Raw genomic sequence first — 22,369 nt, forward strand, 5'->3', positions numbered from 1 at the left:
GCTTTCTCCTTAGACCTTTGTACAGGCGGCATAGAGGTACCCCTTTGTGACACTTGGTTAAAACATATGTATTGCGATGATAATCCAGGTAATCCGAGCTAATTAGGACAAGGTGCGGGCACTATTAGTATACTATGCATGAGGCTTGCAACTTGTAGGATATAATTTACATAATGCATATGCTTTATTACTACCGTTGAAAAAATTGTTTCTTGTTTTCAAAACCAAAGCTCTAGCACAAATATAGCAATCAATGCTTCCCTCTGCGAAGGGCCATTCTTGTACTTTTATGTTGAGTCAGTTTACCCATTTCTCTCTATCTTAGAAGCAAACACTTGTGTTAACTGTGCATTGATTCTTACATGCTTGCTTATTGCACTTGTTATATTGCTTTGCATTGACAACTATCCATGAGATATACATGTTACAAGTTGAAAGCAACCGCTGAAACTTAATCTTCCTTTGTGTTGCTTCAATGCCTTTACTTTGAATCTATTGCTTTATGAGTTAACTCTTATGCAAGACTTATCGATGCTTGTCTCGAAAGTACTATTCATGAAAAGTCTTTGCTATATGATTCAATTGTTTAATCATTGTCTTTACCATTGCTTTGAATCGCTGCACTCATCTCATATGCTTTACAATAGTATGATTAAGATCATGTTGGTAGCATGTCACTTCAGAAATTATCTTTTATCGTTTACCTACTCGAGGACGAGTAGGAACTAAGCTTGGGGATGCTGATACGTCTCCGACGTATCTATAATTTCTGATGTTCCATGCTTGTTTTATGACAATACCTACATGTTTTGTTCACACTTTATATCGTTCTTATGCGTTTTCCGGAACTAACCTATTGACGAGATGCCGAAGGGCCAGTTGTTGTTTTCTGCTGTTTTTGGTTTCAGAAATCCTACAAAGGAAATATTCTCGGAATCGGACGAAATCAACGCCCAATATCTTATCTTGCCCGGAAGCTTCCAGAGCACCGAAGAAGGGCTAGACGGGAGCCAGGGGGCCCCACCCCACAGGGCGGCGCGGCCAAGGGGGGGGCGCCCCCCTAGTGTGTGGGCCCCCCCGTGGCCCCTCCGACTCCGCCTCTTCGCCTATTTAGTCGTCCCTGACCTAAATCCTCGACCCCGTTCGACGAAACCAGAGAAAACCTTCCAGAGCCGCCGCCATCGTGAAACTCCAATTCGGGGGACAGAAGTCTCTGTTCCGGCACCCTGCCGGGACGGGGAATTGCCCCCGGAATCATCTCCACCGCCGTCTCCACCGCCATCTTCACCGCCATCGCTGTCTCCATGATGAGGAGGGAGTAATTCACCCCCGGGGCTGAGGGCTCCGCTGTAGCTATGTGGTTCATCTCTCTCTTTATGTGATCTAGTTGAATATCATCTATGTGCTACTCTAGTGATGTTATTAAAGTACTCTATTCCTCCTCCACGGTGTAATGGTGACAGTGTGTGCATCGTGTAGTACTTGGCGTAGGTTATGATTGTAATCTCTTGTGGATTATGAAGTTAATTATTGCTATGATAGTATTGATGTGATCTATGCCTCCTTCATAGTGTGATGGTGACAGTGTGCATGCTATGTTAGTTCTCGGTGTAATTGTGTTGATCTATCTTGCACTCTAAGGTTATTTAAACATGAATATCGAATATTGTGGAGCTTGTTAACTCCGGCATTGAGGGTTCGTGTAATCCTACACAATTAGTGGTGTTCATCATCCAACAATAGAGTGTAGAGTGGTTCTATTATGTGATCATTGTTGAGAGTGTCCACTAGTAAAAGCAGGATCCCTAGGCCTTGCTTCTAAGCATCGAAACTCCGTTTATTTACTGTTCTGTTGCATGTTTACTCGCTGCCATATTTTATTCAGATTGTTATTACCACTCATATACATCCATACTACTTGTATTTCACTATCTCTTCGCCGAACTAGTGCACCTATACATCTGACAAGTGTATTAGGTGTGTTGGGGACACAAGAGACTTCTTGTATCGTGATTGCAGGGTTGCTTGAGAGGGATATCTTTGACCTCTTCCTCCCTGAGTTCGATAAACCTTGGGTGATCCACTTAAGGAAAACTTGCTGCTGTTCTACAAACCTCTGCTCTTGGAGGCCCAACACTGTCTACAAGAATAGAAGCACCCGTAGACATCACGCATCAAGCAGGCGACCAACCAATTAGCGCTGATAAATTAATTAACTTGAATTTTGACAAGTTCTCTCGAATGAAAACACATTTGATTAAGTTGCCTCATAATATATATATATATATATATATATATATATATATATATATATATATATACAATTAGTGTGCATGCGCGCATGTCATACCTTGCACATATCATTCGTGCATATATTTCAATATATATCTGAACATATTCTTGGGGATATATATACATTTCAATCTCTCTCTCGATCTATATATCATTGGTGGCCAAAATTAAACACACACTTATATACGCATGCACTTTATGCGCAAAGGCGCGGGTGCCTCTAATAATGTGTGTGTGCACTCGATCGATGATCCCTAAACCTTAAACCCTAACACCCTAATCCCTAATCCCTAATTATACCCTAAACGTACACCCTAAACACCCTAAACACTAAACCCTAAACCCTAGACCCTAAACCCTAAACACTACACCCTAAACCCTAAACACTAAACACTAAACCCTAAACCCTAACCCTAGACCCTAGACCCTAAACCCTAAACCCCAAACCCTAAACCCTAAACCCTAGACCCTAAACCCTAATTAACCCTAACCCTAACCCTAAAACGCTAGCTAGATAACACTAAACCCTAAACCCTAATTAAACCCTACATATATATAGGCCAACGACACTTCATTGCGCATCAAGCAGGCGACCAACTAATTAGCGCTGATAAATTAATTAACTTGAATTTTGACAAGTTCTCTCGAATGAAAACACATTTGATTAAGTTGCCTCATAATATATATACAATTAGTGTGCATGCGCGCATGTCATACCTTGCACATATCATTCGTGCATATATTTCAATATATATCTGAACATATTCCTGGGGATATATATATATTTCAATCTCTCTCTCGATCTATATATCGTTGGTGGCCAAAAAACACACTTATATACGCATGCACTTAATTTATGCACTTAATATATATAGGCCAACGACACTTCATTGCGCATCAAGCAGGCGACCAACTAATTAGCGCTGATAAATTAATTAACTTGAATTTTGACAAGTTCTCTCGAATGAAAACACATTTGATTAAGTTGCCTCATAATATATATACAATTAGTGTAAATGCGCGCATGTCATACCTTGCACATATCATTCGTGCATATATTTCAATATATATCTGAACATATTCTTGGGGATATATATATATTTCAATCTCTCTCTCGATCTATATATCGTTGGTGGCCAAAAAACACACTTATATACGCATGCACTTAATTTATGCGCAAAGGCGCGGGTGCCTCTAATAATGTGTGTGTGCACTCGATCGATGATCCCTAAACCTTAAACCCTAAAACCCTAATCCCCAATCCCTAATTATACCCTAAACGTACACCCTAAACACCCTAAACCCTAAACCCTAAACCCTAAACCCTAGACCTAAACCCTAAACACTACACCCTAAACCCTAAACCCTAAAACTAAACCCCAAACCCTAAACCCTAAACCCTAATTAACCCTAACCCTAACCCTAAAACCCTAGCTAGATAACCCTAAACCCTAAACCCTAATTAAACCCTACATATATATATAGGCCAATGACACTTCATTGCGCATCAAGCAGGTGACCAACTAATTAGTGCTGCTAAATTAATTAACTTGAATTTTGACAAGTTCTCTCGAATATATGAAAACACATTTGATTAAGTTGCCTCATAATATATATACAATTAGTGTGTGCATGCGCGCATGTCATACCTTGCACATATCATTCGTGCATATATTTCAATATATATCTGAACATATTCTTGGGGATATATATATATATTTTAATCTCTCGCTCGATCTATATATCGTTGGTGGCCAAAACACACACTTTTATATACGCATGTACTTTATGCGCAAAGGCGCGGGTGCCTCTAATAATGTGTGTGTGCACTGGATCGATGATCCCTAAACCTTAAACCCTAAAACCCTAATCCCTAATCCCTAATTATACCCTAAACGTACACCCTAAACACCCTAAACACTAAACCCTAAACCCTAGACCCTAGACCCTAAACCCTAAACACTACACCCTAAACCCTAAACACTAAACCCTAAACCCTAACCTGCACTTTGTGCGCAAAGGCATGTGCCTCTAATAATGTGTGCGCAGTTGATCGATCTAGTTTGGATTAATCATAGCACACAAATAAAGAAGTTGTATTTGAATCCACACAACCCTAATCTAAAACACATAGCCCCTAACATGCATGGCCTAATTAATTGACCCCTTCTCTCTAGCTAATTAGTAGAAATTGCACAAAATCAAAAGGGGTCCCTCACTAATGATACATATATATCTAGATTGTGATAAACTTTTGCCCCATATTTGGTGGATGGGTGCATCTTGGCATGTAAAACAATTAATGTTTGCAAATGGCATTGTCAAATTTATGTACAAATGATTTCTTTCCATCCAAAGTGCATAAAATGGGAGTTTTAATGAAGAAAGTACAAATAAAACAGCTCAACATGCCTCCACACCCCGATTTTCACACGAAGTAGAGCATATTTAAAGGAAAATTCCAGAGTTTTACTATTTTTCAAGCAACTTTGCTAATTTCCACCCACTCACATGACTTTATGTCGATTTAACGAAAATAGGGCGAATTTAAACTACATGGGCGGGATAGTTTGAATTGTGCGCACGGCAAAGGGAACCGCCTATTCCTCAACCTTGTGCACGGCAAATTACACACGCAACTCCATTAAACACCACCTACCGGGCGGCCCGGCCGCATGACCCCCCACCCACCCCGACACAACTTATCCCCGCCCGTGCGAAGAGCTTCCCCTCCCCGTCCCGTCCGTGCGAAGAAGAAGCTTCCCCTCCCCGTCGTTCTTCTCGAGACGCACCGGCGGTCAAGTTGATCCACGGTAGGGCTGCTATCTCTAGCTCAATCATGCATCGGGCAAGACGGCCTAACGATTTATATTTTCTTGATGCTGCTAAAAAAATCGTCAGTATGCTCGAACTACTTGGCACTTTATAGTTTTCCGCTCGATTTGTCCTCGATCAATTTGTTCATTTGCGTGGGCATATAGAGTCAGTTCTGCACTCGATCCGTTAATTTGCTGAAATGCCATGGCAGAGTTTTGTACACGATCTGTTTGCTAAAATGTCGATGTGCATTTTTTGTTTTGTACTCGACATGATTGTTGAAATGCATAATCATGTAGTATAGTTTTGTACTCGATGGATATACATTTCCTACTTCACCTTAAAAATTAATCACCAACCATTGTATCTCATAATTAAACAGATGGACAGAACTTGGATACTGCATGGACACTTATGTTCCCCTTCATATATAAATGGTGTTCAACCCTTTATGGGGTTTATTAGAGCTCATGAAGGTCACAACCTGGACGTGTATTGCCCGCGCTGCACATGTATGAATGGTGAGAAGAGGCCTCACCATGTAGTGGAAGATCATTTACACATTTTTGGGATGGACCGCACATATGTTAGGTGGGTTTATCATGGTGAACCATATAATGATCCTTCAGCGGGAGAAGCTGATCTTGCTCACATTGTATGTGTGCTGGCATATGTAGTTAATTATTTATATTCATGCTGCCGCTGTTTCGATCAATAGTTTGCATTGTTGTGCAAGGTTCTGTACTCAAATTTAACTTGTTGCAGATGGATGGACGGGAAGGAGAGAAAAAGCGCTTGCTTCAGGAAACGGGTTTCAGCTCTGGGACATGTGCTGTGCTAGATGAGAAGGTAAATATGTAAAACGACATTTGTTCAGGTTGCATCCCTTAGATGTTTGTCTAATCTGTTGATGTACTAATTGCAGAAGCATAGAGTTGAAGAGGTCTCTCAGTTTGATGGGAGATTTGAAGATGAATCTCAGTTTGATGCACCTGTGGATGGTACTGATGACGAGCCTTTCATAGATGAAGGTCCTGCACCTGAGATTATCCATCCTACAGAAGGAGGCCGTGGACCGAGTACACAGCTTTGCGTTGAAGTGGATGCACGCCCAGAGATCATCAGGGGCGTCCGGGTAGTCTCAAGACCACCCAGCCCTGATGCACCCGTGGATGGTACTGATGACGAGCCTTTCATAGACGAAGGTCCTGCACCTAAGATTATCCAGCCTACAGAAGGAGGCCATGGACCGAGTACACAGTTTTGCGTTGAAGTGGATGCATGCCCGGAGATCATCAGGGGCGTCCCGGTAGTCTTAGGATCACCCAGTCCTGATGCAAAATGTTGAGCTACTTTATGATTCGTACTCTTATGTTCTGGTGCTGTAGTATGTACTATCTTTGTTATGATTTGTACGCCTTTGGCGCTAGAACTATAATTGAGCATTCAGTGGATGATCGCGTTGCAAAATTTGACACCCACACAATCAGTTCATCATATGAGTAGTAGCACAATTACTTCTACAGCCAGTCCTGCCAGCGCATTAATTGGTAGCATGAAACACTTTCAGGCACTCCCTTCTGATTCATATTAATTGACTCAATTTTGTCTAGATATGGATGTATCTAGATGCATTTGTTAACTAGACTAACAAACTTGAGTCAGTTAATATGAATCAGTGTAAACCGCCCAAGTCCTCGAGCAGCTAGTTTATTGACTCTGGACTCCAAGCCTCTCGCGGCAAGCCATCGACGAAGCTTTAACCAGATCTTGGCCCGCTTTTTTTTGCGAATAGCAAAGCTTTGACCAGTTCCTCTCGGGATACAGCACGCCGGTGAGCTTGCACGGTTGCCATGAGCACTTTCCGGCGGAACTTCCTCTGCAGCGCCCTCAAGCCGCCGCTGCGAGACAGCACGCAGTACCTCGAGGTGGACGGAACGGATGAACTCGGGATCTCAGGGCGGGGGGTCCGCCTCGTCCCGGAACGATCTCCAGCGGGTTAACGAGGACATGCATGGCGGCCAGGGGATTTGGGGTTTTTTTGTTGTTGTTTGAGCTTGGGATTTGGGGTTTTTTCGGATAGGGGAGGAGGAACCGAGGAAGAGGAAGGAACAGCCCGCGTGCTTGGCGCGTGGCAGTGTGCTTGAATTTTGAATTTTTGTGAAATGTTTCATTTCCCCGCTACAATTCGGGGGTTTTCTTGACGCGCCAATGCATCCCGCCGGGCAGGTTCAAGTGAATTTGGGGTGCCACACTATGGGCCCCAGTTTCAGTGAGACATGTAATGACTAGTCACATCAGTAAGTTCACTGTGTAATAAAATATGTTACCCCTCCCCTTTATGTAGCCCCCCTTGTCTCTCCCGATCGAGTGCCGACAGCCGACGGATGCAAGCCGCTAGCTCGATCCCCTCCTTTCGCCTCCACCATCCAGGCATCCAGCTTGGAGGGGCAAGCTGCATCTAGACCAAGCGGATTAGGTAGTACTCTACTAGTAATGTTCTATCCTTTCTCGATATCGGTTCCTTTTTCCTCACCTCGATATCTTGCGCATCTATTTCCTATTCTGGGCGAAGGGGTGTCTTTCTGGTCACCCTCGCGCTGGGAGTGATTGATGGGGATGGGGGCGGGGGCTACCTTTGCTTGGATTGGGGTGTTCTTCCTTTATTTGTCGACATTTGCAACCCTTGTAGTCTCTGCTGATCCTCAATGTATATTTTGTCAGCTTGTACAGGAAAGGGAAGACCTCGATCGGTGGTGGTGGGGGGGCAATGGAGCGTAAGGCCACCACGCATGTGGGCAGTTGGCTGAGCCTGAGCTGCGTCCCCAGCCCCGCAAAGCAGGTACTCCGTTTGCTTATCCACTCTGTCTGTCTGCATCCTCAATCTGTTCCTGTTCTGGAAAATGCTTAAAGTAGCACATGTCTTCAGCTGTTTGTGCGTAAAGCCTCTGTGACACCATGCTCTATATTCTCTGTATGAGGTTGGTACCTCCAGGTTCCGTGCTGAGGCTATGGGGAACGATAGCGCCCCACCTGCTGCAGGAGCATGGCCAGATCTGCAGCACAAGAAGCGAAATGCCACTGCCGAGCTGGGCAGGGACCGCCCAGGGGTAATATTTTTTTAACCAACTTACCATGTAGTCCGAATCTTATACTCCCTCAGATCCAAATTAATTGACCTAACTATCTGTAGATACGGATGTATCTAGATGTGTTTTAGCTCTAGATACTACTACCTCCATCCCAAAGCTTAGGGCTTATATTATTTTTAGAAAGTCAAACTATACCATGTTTGACTAAGCTTTTACCAAAAATCATTAACATGCAAAATACAAAATTAATATCATTAAATAGGTTGTGAAATATATTTTCCTACGGTATCTGCAAAATATTATATTTGTTGATAAAATGTTCTAAAATTTCGTTCAAACTTTACTTGTTTTGATTTCTCAAAAATAAATAAGCCTTAAGCTTTGGGAAGGAGGTATCTAGACAAAGCTGAGTCAACTAGTTTTTTTTTGTCTGTCCATATAGCTAGTGTTCATGGTGCAAAAGGCTAAGAGCATCCACTATATGCATCAGTCTATCTCATACAGTAATTTAATATCACTGCTGAAGTCTGCCTTTTGTTTTGCTATTCATATGCAGACTGAAACTTTAGGGCCTTTACTCAAAAGGAAGATCAAAACTGCGGCTGATCAGACAACCGTTCACAACAATGCAAATGCCTCTACAAGCACAAGGCCACGCGCAAGCTGGGTGGTGATCTTTTAATGAATATGGTATATTTTCTTAATCCACAAAACATGCCTTGATTTTTGTCTGTTTATTGTCGGTTTTTTCTAATGCTTGCCAAAAGTTTACAACAACAACAACAACCAAGCCTTTCAGTCCCAAACAAGTTGGGGTAGGCTAGAGTTGAAGCCCATAAGATCTCGAAGCCAAAAGTTTAGAAACACCAAATTCGTTTGCTTACAATCATCATACAGTAATGTTCATCTACTCTCCAGTTCCCCTAACCCAACAAAAAACGATGTTAATTACGATATTTAGATTAAAAGAGCACCATTAGGCGCTGTTAATTACGACGTTGAGATTAAAATGTCATTTACAATTGCTAATTACAATTTTGAGACAAATGATTAGTTTAACCTCGACCTGTTCTGCTCTCCATTTTTCCCAACCGAACAAAAATGTAACCATTCCATTCCTCTGAAATGGAACCATTCCATTCCATTCCATGCTGTTTCAGAACCGAACACACCCTTGCATTGCTGTGAACGGTTGTCCATACACAGCCATACCCTTCCACTTACATCCAGCACTATATGCATCAGTCTGTCTCAGAGTCATTCAATATCACTGCTGAGATCTGTTCCCATTCTTATGCAGGCTGAAACTGTTGCGCCTTTACTCAAGTGGATGCAAAATGAGGCTGATGAGGCTGCTGTGAGGATGATGGTGCCGGCACCATCATCCGAAAACCTCTACAAGCACCAGGCCATGGGCCAGCTGGGTGGTGACCTTTTAATGAATCTGGTATATTTTCTTAATCCACATACATGATTTTATTATTATCTGTTTAATTACTGTTGGCTTTGCCTAATGCTTACCAAAAGTTCAGAAACACTGCGTTTGCTTACAATCATCATGCACTAATTTTTCACTTTTCAGTCTGTCTCATCCAGTATATAAACTGTTGAGTTCCGTTGGCTTCTTTTGTAATCATTTGCATTGTTGTCAACTGTTGTCTATGCACAACCCTATTCTTCCACTTACATCCCGCACTATTTGCATCAGTCTATCTCATAGATTTATTAAATATAAATGATGAGTTCTGTTGCTATTCATATGCAGGATGAAGCTTCTGTGCCTCTACTCAAATGGAAAAAATGATCCTGATGAGGCTGCTGTGAAGACGATGGTGCCGCTACCATCTTCTGAAAACCTCCTCAAGCACAAGGCCACGGGCCAGCTGGGTGGTATCCTTTTCAGCAAGCAGGTATATTTTCTTAATCCTCATACATGATTTGATTTGTCTGTTTATTGCCGGCTTTGTCTAATGCTTACCAATAGTTCAGAAACACACACAACCCTATTCTTCCACTTACATCCAACACTATATGCATCAGTGTCTCATAGATTCATTTTATATATCACTGCTGATGTCTGTTGCTCTTCAATTTTCATATGCAGACTAAAACTGCTAAGCCTTCATTGGTCAAAAGGATTGCAAGTACTGCTGATGAGGCATCTGCAGTGGCTGCCACCAAGTTACTGTCAGCCCCACCTTCTGGATGCTTATATAAGCTCAAGTCCAAGGACCAGCTAGGCCGTAACCATCCAAGGGTTCGGGTATATTTTCTTAAGCCACATATACATGCCATGATTTATGTCTGATATTATCACCGGCTTTGTCTAATGCTTTTTGGAATTCGGAAACGCCAAATTAGCATGCTTATATTCATCATACACTAAATTTTGACTGTTCAGTTGGTAACATAGTGTTATGCACTCGCTTGTCAACATTTGCATTGCTCTGAACTATGCACTTTACACAACCTAATTCTTTCACTTACATTCAGCGCTACGCACCAGTAGTACCTCCCATGTTTCCTTCACCATCCCGATGCCGAGCTTGCGGGAATATGGCGGGCCCATGTACATACCCCGCATATAACACCTCCTATGGCTCTATCTACCTTTCTAATAACTCCTTCACAGAGTTACAGGTATGAATTCTCAGTGGTTTAGCATGAATTGGCATATAGTAAAGTCTTGTTTTTAGTCTTCCTGCTTCTTACATTAGTATCAATTTTCACCTGCAGACTGTACCTTGTGAACTTCGTCCAATGATTAACCAGATGTGTCCGCATGAAGGGTCTTTCACTATGCATGGCAATGGCAAATTGATGAACACCTACACGGTCTATAAGGTGTATGTCTACAAGACGCAGGCCATCACATATTTGTATGGACATGATTGGAGAAAGTTTGCTTTTGACTACGGTCTGAAGAAGGGCGACGAGCTGAGGATCAGAAACTCAAACGGGCAGATATACGTAACTGCTTACAGAGTTGGAGACACTTCGAAATATATATTATGTAACTTTTTTGTACTCATATCCTTTGATTACTCGCATTACGAGCAGTTGTTCTAAACCATTCCCTCTGTTCTAGCTTCTTGGGTTTAACATGATCAAAGTTACAGATCCCCTGATGGAACAGGAGCGGATGTCACAAAGGGCACCCACACCAGCACCGGCACCGGCTTCCCACTCTCCTGCATCAGCACCGGTTCCTGTACCAGCTCCGTTTACTGCATCTACCCAGCAGGCTCCTGCATCAGCACTGGTTCCTCTAGCTGCACCGTTCTGCACACCTTGCCATGATCTCTGCATCAGCACCGGTTCCTCTAGAGGCACCGTTTATTCTGTTGCCAGCGATCTCTGCATCGGCACCAGCTCGTGTACCAGCCCAGGCTCCTGCACCTGCCCAGCCGGATCACCGAGGTCTCGGCTCATTGCTGTGGCCACCCGTGTGGTGACCAGGACGCATCTGAAGGCTATGTTCGTGAGTATATGACAGCATAACTGCTCTTATCTTGATGTCTTCTCTACTCAAAGTCTCACATGGTTCAGTCTTCAGTGCATTGGTGCCATTGACTAATTTTTGGTGGTATCTCTTGCTTTGAATCAGAAATTGCCTAAAAGTATCTCCAAGGATCTCAATGCTGGCCGAAGGGGCAAGATTTCCCTCGTCATGGAGAGTGAAGGTCTCACCGTGGAGGGACGGTACTCCGTCGGTCCACAGAGATGGCCGCTTGGCTGTTACTTCCAGGTGGAAAAAGTTCATTGACGGTGCCAAACTTCGCATTGGATCAAAGTTGAAGGTCAAGATCTTTCGATGCCGCTGTGACATGCTGGTCATAAAGTTTGCGGTTGTCTAGTTCTGTTGTCCCATGAGCCCTTAGCAAATGCATTTGTAGTTATACTTATATAAGGTTATCTTATCTGAACTGCTAATTAATTGTATGGGTGGTAAAACTCTGGCAAGCTTTTGCTCTTAGCAAGTATGTATGTATGATCAGCTATTATGATAACTAATGTTCGTGTTCATCTTAATTTGCATTTCCGTTTTAGAAAAAAACTTAATTTCTATTTTGGCTGACCTGTTAGAGAACTATCAGATTGAATCCACAACATGATTCAAATAGATTCATTACACCGAGCCACATGTCTTGACCTTGCTATACACTAGTTCCATTAATCAGTGCAAGAAGGCTTACCTGAGCTGCCTGAACCACGGCAGATTCGAATCCACCTTAGCTATCTAGCTAGAAATACAACCTTTGCAGAAAGTGGATTTGCAGTATGGGGAGGCTGACATTGGGGACCCATGAGGCAGCAGCGTTGTCAACGTTTTAAAGGCGGCAGGAGATCGAAACAAAAAAAATAAGCCAAAAATCAGTTGGTAAACAAAATCCAAGAAATGAAACATTTACCTTTCTGAGAGGATGACATGCGGGACCCATGAGGCAGCAGCATCCTCAACTATTCCAAGGCGGCAGGGGATCAAAATAAAAAAAGAAAATAGCCAGAAATTAATTAGGGTCAAAAATAAATCTATCAAAGGAAACCTTTATTGTTCATAGAGGATGACATGTGGAACCGACCTGCCAGCTGCGTCATCATCGTTTCAAAGGGGGCAGGGGATCAAAAAAAAAGGCAAATAGCCAGAAATTAGGGGTAAAAAATAAATCCAACAAAGGAAACTTTTATTGTTCACAGAGGATGACATGCGAGACCCATGAGCCAGCAGCTTCCTCAACGTTTCAAAGTCGGCATGAGATTGAAAGAAAAAGGAAAGTGACCAAATATCAGGAGCCAAAAATAATCCAAGAAAAGAAATTTTATTGTACATAGAGGATGACATGCGGGTCCCATTTTGCAGCAGCGATCTCAACGTTTTCAAGGTGGCACAAGACCAAAAGAAAAATGAAGTAGCCAGAAATCAGGGGGTGAAAAAAATCCAAGAAAAGAAAGATTTCAATTGGGCTGCATCTGGACATCTGGGACTTCGAACTATCCTGCTGGGCCTTTTGACTCGTACAATTTCAGTCCACTCCAAAACAGGAAAGTTCGAATTTTTCTAAAAGAAACAGGAAAGTCCTATGCTTCGCAAAAACACAAAATAAGGAGATTCAACATACAAGTTTGTTTATGTAAAAATAAAGATTTAATTTATCCGTTTGCAATAGCTCAGAGCAAAATACACTGTTTATTGTCTGCAAAATAATCAAGATATCACATGTTTCTTGTACGAGGAGGCTGACATCGGGGACCCATGAGCCAGCAGCGTCGTCAACGTTTTAAAGGCGGCAGGGGATGGAAAGAAAAAATAAACCAAAAATCTGTTGGTAAAAAATCCAAGAAAAGAAACATTTTCGTTCTGAGAGGCTGACATGCGGGACCCATGAGGCAGCAGCATCCTCAGCTTTTATTGTTCATAGAGGTTGACATGTGGGACCCGTGAGCCAGCAGCGTCCTCAACGTTTTAAAGGCTGCAGGTGATCGAAAGAAAAAATAAGCCAAAAATCGTTTGGTCAACAAAATCCAAGAAAATAAACATTTACCGTTCTGAGAGGATGACATGCGGGACCCATGAGGCAGCAGCAACGATTCCAAGGCGGCAGGGGAAATATCCAGAAATTAATTAGGGGTTCAAAATAAATCCATCAAAGGAAACTTTTATTGTTCATAGAGGATGACATGTGGGACCGACCTGCCAACAGCGTCCTCATCGTTTCAGAGGGGGCAGGAGATCAAAAGAAAAAGGCAAATAGCCAGAAATTAGGGGTCAAAAATAACTCCAAGAAAGCAAATTTATTGTTCGTAGAGGATGACATGCATGACCCATGAGCCAGCAGCTTACTCAACGTTTCAAAGGCGGCATGAGATCGAAAGAAAAAGGCAAGTGACAAAATATCAGGAGCCAAAGATAATCCAAGAAAAGAAACTTTATTGTACATAGAGGATGACATGCGGGTCCCATTTAGCAGCAGCGGTCTCAACGTTTCAAATGCGGCTTGAGATCAAAAGAAAAAGAAAGTTGATTGTACATAGAGGATGACATGCGGGTCCCATGAGTCAGCAGCTTACCCAACGTTTCCAAGGCGGCAGGGGATCAAAAGAAAAAGGAAATAGCCAAAAATGAGAGGGTGAAAAAAATAAAGAAAATAAACTTTTATACCACATAGAGGATGACATGCGGGTCCCATGAGCTAGCAGGTTCCTCAACGTTTCAAACGTGGCATGAGATCGAAAGAAAAAGGCAAGTGATCAAATATCAGGAGCCAAAAATAATTCAAGAAAAGAAAGTTGATTGTACATAGAGGATGACATGCAAGTCCCATGAGTCAGCAGCTTACTCAACGTTTCCAAGGCGGCAGGGGATCAAAAGAAAAAGGAAATAGCCAAAAATCAGAGGGTGAAAAAAAAATCCAAGAAAATAAACTTTTATAGCACATAGAGGATGACATGCGGGTCCCATGAGCCAGCAGGTTCCTCAACGTTTCAAACGTGGCATGAGATCGAAAGAAAAAGGCAAGTGACCAAATATGAGGAGCCAAAAATAATTCAAGAAAAGAAAGTTTTATAGTACATAGAGGATGACATGCGGGTCCCATTTAGCAGCAGCGGTATCACCGTTTGAGAGGCGGCAGGGGATCGAAAGAAAAAGGCAAGTGACCAAATATCAGGAGCCAAAAATAATTCAAGAAAAGAAAGTTTTATAGTACATAGAGGATGACATGCGGGTCCCATTTAGCAGCAGCGGTCTCACCGTTTGAGAGGCGGCAGGGGATCGAAAGAAAAAGGTAAGTGACCAAATATGAGGTGCCAAAAATAATTCAAGAAAAGAAATTTTTATAGTACATAGTGGATGACATGCGGGTCCCATTTAGCAGCAGCGGTATCACCGTTTGGGAGGCGGGACGGGATCGAAAGAAAAAGGCAAGTGACCAAATATGAGGTGCCAAAAAAAACTCCAAGAAAAGAAAGTTGATTGCACATAGAGGATGACATGCGGGTCCCATTTAGCAGCAGCGGTCTCAACGTTTCCAAGGCGGCAAGGGATCAAAAGAAAAAGGAACTAGCCAGAAATCAGGGGGTCAAAAAAAATCCAAGAATAGAAAGAATTTTGGTTCATAGAGGATGACATGCGGGACCCATGATCCTGCATCGTAAACGGCTCGATCGGAGAGCGTTGAACGAGATGGCGCGATCGAGAAAAAAAACAATGCCAGAGAGGCTGCCATCTGGGCCCTACATCCCTCGGCGGTGCGGATTTGCGTTGACTCGGCCGGCGAACCCGAGATTTCGAGATGCACCACGTCCCGGGCCACCATACGCGACGTTTTGGCCGTTTTCGTCAGGCTAGGTGGCCTCAAAAACGAGAAAAAAAACGTTTTGACATGCACAACGGAGAGACCAAAAATCGTCGGCCATGGTACACCAGCAACCACGGCGCGACTTCAACTTCGTCGGCCATGGCAACTTTTCTTGTAGTGACTTGACTATGGTCCCACTTTTAAGGTTCCTTTGTTTCGGTGCAAATGGGTGAAGCTCAGCGGTGTACAGGTAGACGATAAGTACGGTATGACAGCAGTGGATCCCAACAATCTTGGGTACATGGACGAGCCATTCATCCTAGCCAGCGAGGTGGCTCAAGTTTTCTATTCGAAGGACATGTCTAGCAAATCAAGAAAAAAAAATCAACAAAAGTATACATCAACCGAGGAGCCAAAGCGCCACATAGTTCTTTCGGGAAAAAGAAACATCGTGGGAGTGGATGACAAGACAGACATGTCAGAAGATTATAATAAGTTTACAAAAATTCCGCCCTTCACGGTGAAAATTGACCCAAGCATCTTGCTAAATGATGAAGATTCTCCATGGCTACGACGTAGAAGATCACAGCAGTAGATGGTGATGCAATAATGTATTCTTCATATATAGTTCCCAAGACAATCTCTACATTTATGTAATAATGAGAACCCTCTGCCCAACACTGTTAGAGGAGATGGAGTCTTTCACGGGCTTGCAGGGAAATTTTCCGAGGAGCAGCTTCCGAAGATGCCGTAGGGCGTGTGCACCAACAACATCTTCGAGAAGCTGCGCCACGGGAGATTTCCCAACCCTTTCCTTCATGCATGGGAATGAAACTCTGCTTGGCTTGTTGATCTGCTTGGCAAGGCGTATCGATGCTCCTTTTATAGGCACGTAACCGCTTCTACTTTATCTTGTTCCTTATCCTGCCGACAGCTTTAGTCCCGGTTGCACCCACCAACCGTGACTAAAGGTTACCAACACCAGGCCCGTCGACAGCCCAGTGCAAGCTGGGCGACCGCTCTGGGCCCCCGAAATTGGGGGGCCCCAAATTTTCCAGTCTTTCCCGATGTCTGTGTACTCTTCTCTGGAAAATTTCGGCCCAAACTGAGCTCCCGTCGGGCGAGGTCGTCAGTGAGCTTGTCCTGGTCCCTAGGACGGCCCATCCGCATGTCTGGCTATCTCGATCCGAGGCGGAGACCGCGGGGAGCCGAGACGACGTCCTCGACTCATTCTGTCGCTCTCGCTCGATCAACAAACCGAGATCGCTGTTCAACTTCCAACCGGCAGGCGACAGATCGATCTCATCTGATTCCTCCAGCCCTCCAGCGCTTGTGCATCAAGCACGGCAATCGCTGTTCTCTTTTTGTGTGGCCCAATTCCATTGCTCAACGTAGGCCTTCACGATTGCATGGCAGATCGTAACCAAGGTTTCAGGTACCCTGCGTATAACCTTCTTCTATTAACTTATCTTGACCATTATGAAGATAAATCCATCTAGTATTTGACAAGATTGCTTTTTTTCGTTTATAAACAAAGGAGAATCATGGGGAATGAATCTGGTCTATTTAGTAGAACATGATGTCAGTTTAGTGCTCCACTGGTATCTTTTAGTATAATTAATGTTCAAAATTTCTCATATTGTATGAAATAATGCGTACTATGCTTATATAATAAAGTCAATGTGTATTTTAGTTACTATACTTATGTGATTTTTTTGAAGTTTAAGGCCCTGTTTTGCATTTCGCACTGGGGCCCTGAATTTCTGGAGACGGCCCTGACCAACACATCCTTATCCTGCCGACAACTTTAGTCCCGGTTGCACCCTGTAACGACCCCGGATCTGTTAGGATCCAAAGTCCCTGTGATTAAACATGCTAGTCCCTGGATCATTAGCTAGCACTCACAGTCGATGAATTATCATGTAAAACACAAGTCTTTATTACACGATTCGAATAATCCAGAGTACAAATATTTACAACTTGCATAGCCAAAGGCTAGCTCAATACAACGGAAAATGAAATAACGTCTTGGAGTCCCATCAATGCCACAGGCTCGTTGAGTGTAGACTCGCGACCTACGCATTCTCACAAGTCGTCGAATAACCTGCAACATGAAAGGTTGCAGCCACGAGAGTGGTCAATACTTTGAATGTATGGCAAATTACACCAAGAAGATGAAAATTGACTAAATCTACATGCAAGGCAGACAAGAGGAGGCTTGAGTTTTATTTGCGTAAAGCCAGTTTTTACTTAAGAAGTAGAGACAAATTCTTTTATCCTACTTTGCAAAATTTTGATAAAGTAATATTGGCCGAGTGGAGCACATGGATATTACACACCAAGTGTCCAAATCAACCTAACACTTGGATATGACACACCAAGTCCCAAACACTTGGATATTACACACCAAGTCCCGAGCACTTGGATATTACGCACCAAGGCTCCAAAACCCACCTATGAACGATATTACACACGCCATAGGGTTCTGAAAACTCCTTTGAAAAGAGAGAGGAAATCATTCAGAGGCTCCATCCTTCAGATGCTCAATTTTTCCTTTTACCGTGGACACGGCTGATCGATCAGGTTAACACTCTCGAGAGGTTGCGCTCTTTACCCACAATTCACAACCAAGCCATTTTGCCAAAATTCTTCATCTTCACTAAGGCCAGGACGAGGTCACGACGAAGCTTTTCCTTAGCAGCCCCTCTACCTTCCGGATCCGCCCGTGCCCAAAATTCCTCCCAATGGCGGTACCCAGGCGAGGTTTCCCACTAAGTACTTAGCCAAGACAGAGCCCATATTGTATTGTGGTTGCACTGGAAGCTTCTGACATCTGGAACATGGCAGACTTCTTTGATCCCGGGCGGAGTCCTCCACCAATCTCCACTCGTTGTCCCGACAAAACCATTCCGCCCAGAAGAAAACTTAGTTTTATTTTGAAGAAGACTTTTGGGAGAAAAGTTGCGCTCATAAATAGAGCTCAAGTACTTAGAAAATTTTCTTGTTTCGAACCCCTTTCGATATTTACGTAGCATAAGCATAGCACTGAGAAAAATTTAGGGATTCCTACGACCATGATATCAAGTGGAAATATTACTAAGTAATACTTCTACTCATGGAAATCTAAAAAATAGCACGCGAACTTGTAAAATATTTACCAAGTAAAATCTACCAAAACATCCTACACATGCATACTAATCATTTGAAGGAAAAAAGACATGCATAGTAGAAAACTGGGACAAACATATGAACAAAGGTGTAACTTGCCTTAGTAATATTTGATGATGATTTCTTCTTTGTGAACTTTCTCTCGCACTCCGAATAAATCTAACGCATAGAAAAATTACACGCAATAAACAACCATTGCAAGTAAAGAGCCAAATAAAACACATAATCATGTAAAACAAAGGAAAATGCAAATATATATTAAATAACATATTTATTTCGTGGTAGAATATTTATGTTTTAAAAATATTAGATATGTTCATAAAAATAATTTTTTAAAAGGAATTAAGATTTATATAACTCCAAATATGTTCAAATTAAGGTTAAGACTTAACCGTGCAGATTAATTATTCACAAATTCGAAATTACAACGTCATGCTGTAGATATTAAAATTATAAAACTAACGCAAAAAAAATCGATTAAAACAGAGTTACAATTATTTAATTATGATTTTTGGAAGTATTCAGATTTTGTTGTTTTTAAAGCAGGAGCGCGTCTCGAAGCATCCAATCTAGATCTGACGGTTGTGGCGCTCCTCGGCTTCGGCTTCGGCTGGCGGCTTGGCTCGGCTTCGGCTTCGGCTTCGGCGACACGTGAACCACAGGAAATAACGTGCTAATATACTAAACTCAATTTTTAACTGATAAATTCAAAAATTCTGTAATTTGCAAAATTAGTATCCGTGGATAGAGGATTTGATTACGAATTCAACGCAAAAATCAAAATCTAAAACGAAGCTCTAGATTTAAAGTTATAAAATTCTAAAGTTTTGGCCAGAGAATGAGCTAGCTAATTGATGAACTGATCGATCTAGCATACGTGAGAAATAAATAAAACAAAACGCGTTACAGGAGGATGTCAGGGATACGTATATCCTAATGTGCTACCGTGCTGAGGAGCGTTACCATGTGATGGTGGTGGGCGACGAAGGAGATACACGGCGACGGTGTGGATGGCGGCGACGTCGGTGTGCTGGCCTTCGGGCTCTACGAAGCTGACGGCGAGGTGCTGCTTGATCGGAAGGTTTCGTTCCTGTCATGTCGAGGTGCTGATTGACCAGATGGTTTGGAGCGGTGTCTACCTCCGGCCGGAAACGATGAAGTTCTGCGGAACTCCAGCGCCCATGTCCGCTCGCCCCGGTGGTACTGTGTGGGAAAAAAAAGAGGTGAGGCGATGCGGAGATCAAGGAAAAACAATTGGGAGGGAAAGGCATAGAAGGGGAAGCCCCAGAACCTTCTTCTCCCTGAAGCTCCATGACGGCGGGATTCCGGTGAGATCGGAATCGAGGTCCCGGGTGGTTTAGAGTTCGCGATTTCTGAGAAAACGAGGAAGGCTGCTGCGGGGAATTATATAGAGAAGATTTCGTGACGTAGGGATCACGAATACCAAGGAATTCATCGTGAAATCGTTGCGATTCTGACTCAGTTTGGGAGTCCCTGTTCGTTACGAACACATAACGTACATAACGTGAGGTAGATAATGGCCGGGATGTCAGGAAGAAAAAAAAAACTGCAGAGATGGTGGGGCTGATCGGATGGGATTGGTTCGGCCAATGCGGCGCTCGCGCGCGTGCGCGGTTTGGTTATGGAGCTGGGTTGGCTTGCTTCCTTTGTTTTTTTTTTTTTTTTTTTTTTTTTGCTAAGCCTCAGATTTGCCCAATTACAGAAAATTTTGTGAAATTTCAAATAGCCTTTTAGACCTAATGAACACTGTTCCGGTCCAAAACATATTTTCAAAAATCATTTCATGCCTTTTGGCCATTAGAGCTGTTTAGGAAATATTTCTAAAAATAGATTTTACCGGTTAATTAAATCCATCGATCAATCAATCAAACAAACACAAACGTACATGAAATACAAAATAAATAATTTTTGTATGAGATTTCAAATATAAAGTAAATCTAACATTAATCGTGATGAAGTCATATTATCATCTCTCTTTGATTTTCCCAAAATACAAAATGCTACTTAGATGCAAATAACAACGAACAAAAGCTTCTCCAAATTTTACTCTTAATTGGAAATGTCATATTATTTCCTCTCGTGAAACATTGGAAAATATTTGGAAAGATCCAAGAATTCAAATAATAATCAAACGCGCATATCAAGCATTAATCCAACATAATTTGGGAAAGTCATATTATTCCCTCTCTTCATACATTTAGTATGGTTGAGTAATTGTTTTAGTTCAAGCTAAAGAATGGTTGAAACAAAAATGAAAACAATTTGGATAGTCATGTTAATCCACTCGTATAAAAATATATTTTAAAGCAAGGATGAAAAATAAAATTCAAACAAGTCATCAAAATTTCTTTTCATTCATAATTCCAATCAAAGTCAAACGATTCAATCAACTTAATTTATTAATTTAACATTCCAAAATTAGGAAAATTTTGGGATGTTACACACCCACCAGCCGTGACAAAAGGTTACCCGCACGTCAGCCCCCCAGATAAGGCCCTCTTAGATAAGCCTCCCGCAGTTTCCCGGTTTGAGCTTTAGTCCCGCACGTCCTGCCGACAGCTTTAGTCCCGGTTTGAGCCTCCACCCGGGATGAAAGTTTCCCGCGCCACTGCGTTTCCGCCTATTTTGTTCCCGCGTTCCCGCCTCCGTCTTCCCGCTATTTTTTCAGTATATATATGTAGGCTTAGCCTCCATTTCCATATCACATCTAGACTCATATCTGCAAACCTCATCACTCTCTCCCATGGCTTCCATCGTATGTCTAACACCCCGGGAGGCGGAGGCTCTTTGCGCCTCGAACTACCCCTGCCCGCCAGGCTACCGCGTCCTCACCGGTTGGTTGCTGAGCGTCGGAGGCGTACCGGTTCCTCCCATCCATCTAGGTGTGCCACGCGAGATGGCCATCACGAACCACTACTATTTCGAGCTCACGCCTGAGCAGCGGAGGAATCCGCAGTGGCATCCCGACTACAACCCGACTTGGGACAGCTTCTTCATCAATCGGCGTGAGAGGGCGGTTGCGAGGTACGAGGAGGACGGCCCGCCTCCTTCGAACTTCAACGAGGCCGGCCGTCGGCTGTGGTGGCGCGGCCGGACTCTCCAGAGCGTCATGGCCTACCGTGGCCCCCGCCTGCGCTACCCTCAATCCCAGCCCACGCGTGCTCACCCGCCGAGGTTTGACAACCGCGACCCCGATGCTAGCGACGATGACGTCGGCGACTATGATGACTACTGTGGCGACTATTATAGGGCTAGACACGACTATGACTGAATGGCTCCAACATTCGAATCTGGCCATGTATCTTAATTTTCAGTTGAGCTCTGTACTTTAATTCCAGTTCAATCGTAATAAAATTTCGTGTCAACCACTTTATTGAACAAAAACAACCGACAATGACTTTATAAACTAAATTTAAACTAATAGAACCGACAACGACTTTATTTAAATTACAATAAAATAGATAAATGACTAGTCTAGTCTCTACTCGTCGTCGGAGGTTGTCTCCGTCCAAATGTCATCCCACCGATGGTCGTTTTCGGTCCAAGTTGTATTCGGGTTCTCGAGCTCGAACTCGGCGACGGCCCGACGGTCGCGCCTGTTGGACCTGCGTTGTGCCCTGAGGTCAGCGAAGAACGCGTTGATGTTGTCGACGTCGTTGGGGAATTGCGCCCTCCACTGGC

The 22,369-nt window shown here is 43.1% G+C and overlaps 1 long non-coding RNA gene across 1 annotated transcript; it reads right to left on the reverse strand.

Annotated features, from left to right (window-relative positions):
• Window positions 1-17,367: 17,367 nt before the first annotated feature.
• Window positions 17,368-19,762, reverse strand: LOC139837539 (uncharacterized). Its single transcript, XR_011754038.1, has 3 exons — window positions 19,631-19,762; window positions 18,767-18,826; window positions 17,368-17,603 (listed from the first exon to the last, which is right to left on the reverse strand). It is a non-coding gene; the product is annotated as an uncharacterized lncRNA (long non-coding RNA).
• Between the last annotated feature and the right edge of the window lie 2,607 nt (window positions 19,763-22,369).

Source organism: Lolium perenne, chromosome 3 (genome assembly GCF_019359855.2).
Source record: "Lolium perenne isolate Kyuss_39 chromosome 3, Kyuss_2.0, whole genome shotgun sequence".
Taxonomy (NCBI): Eukaryota; Viridiplantae; Streptophyta; class Magnoliopsida; order Poales; family Poaceae; genus Lolium; species Lolium perenne.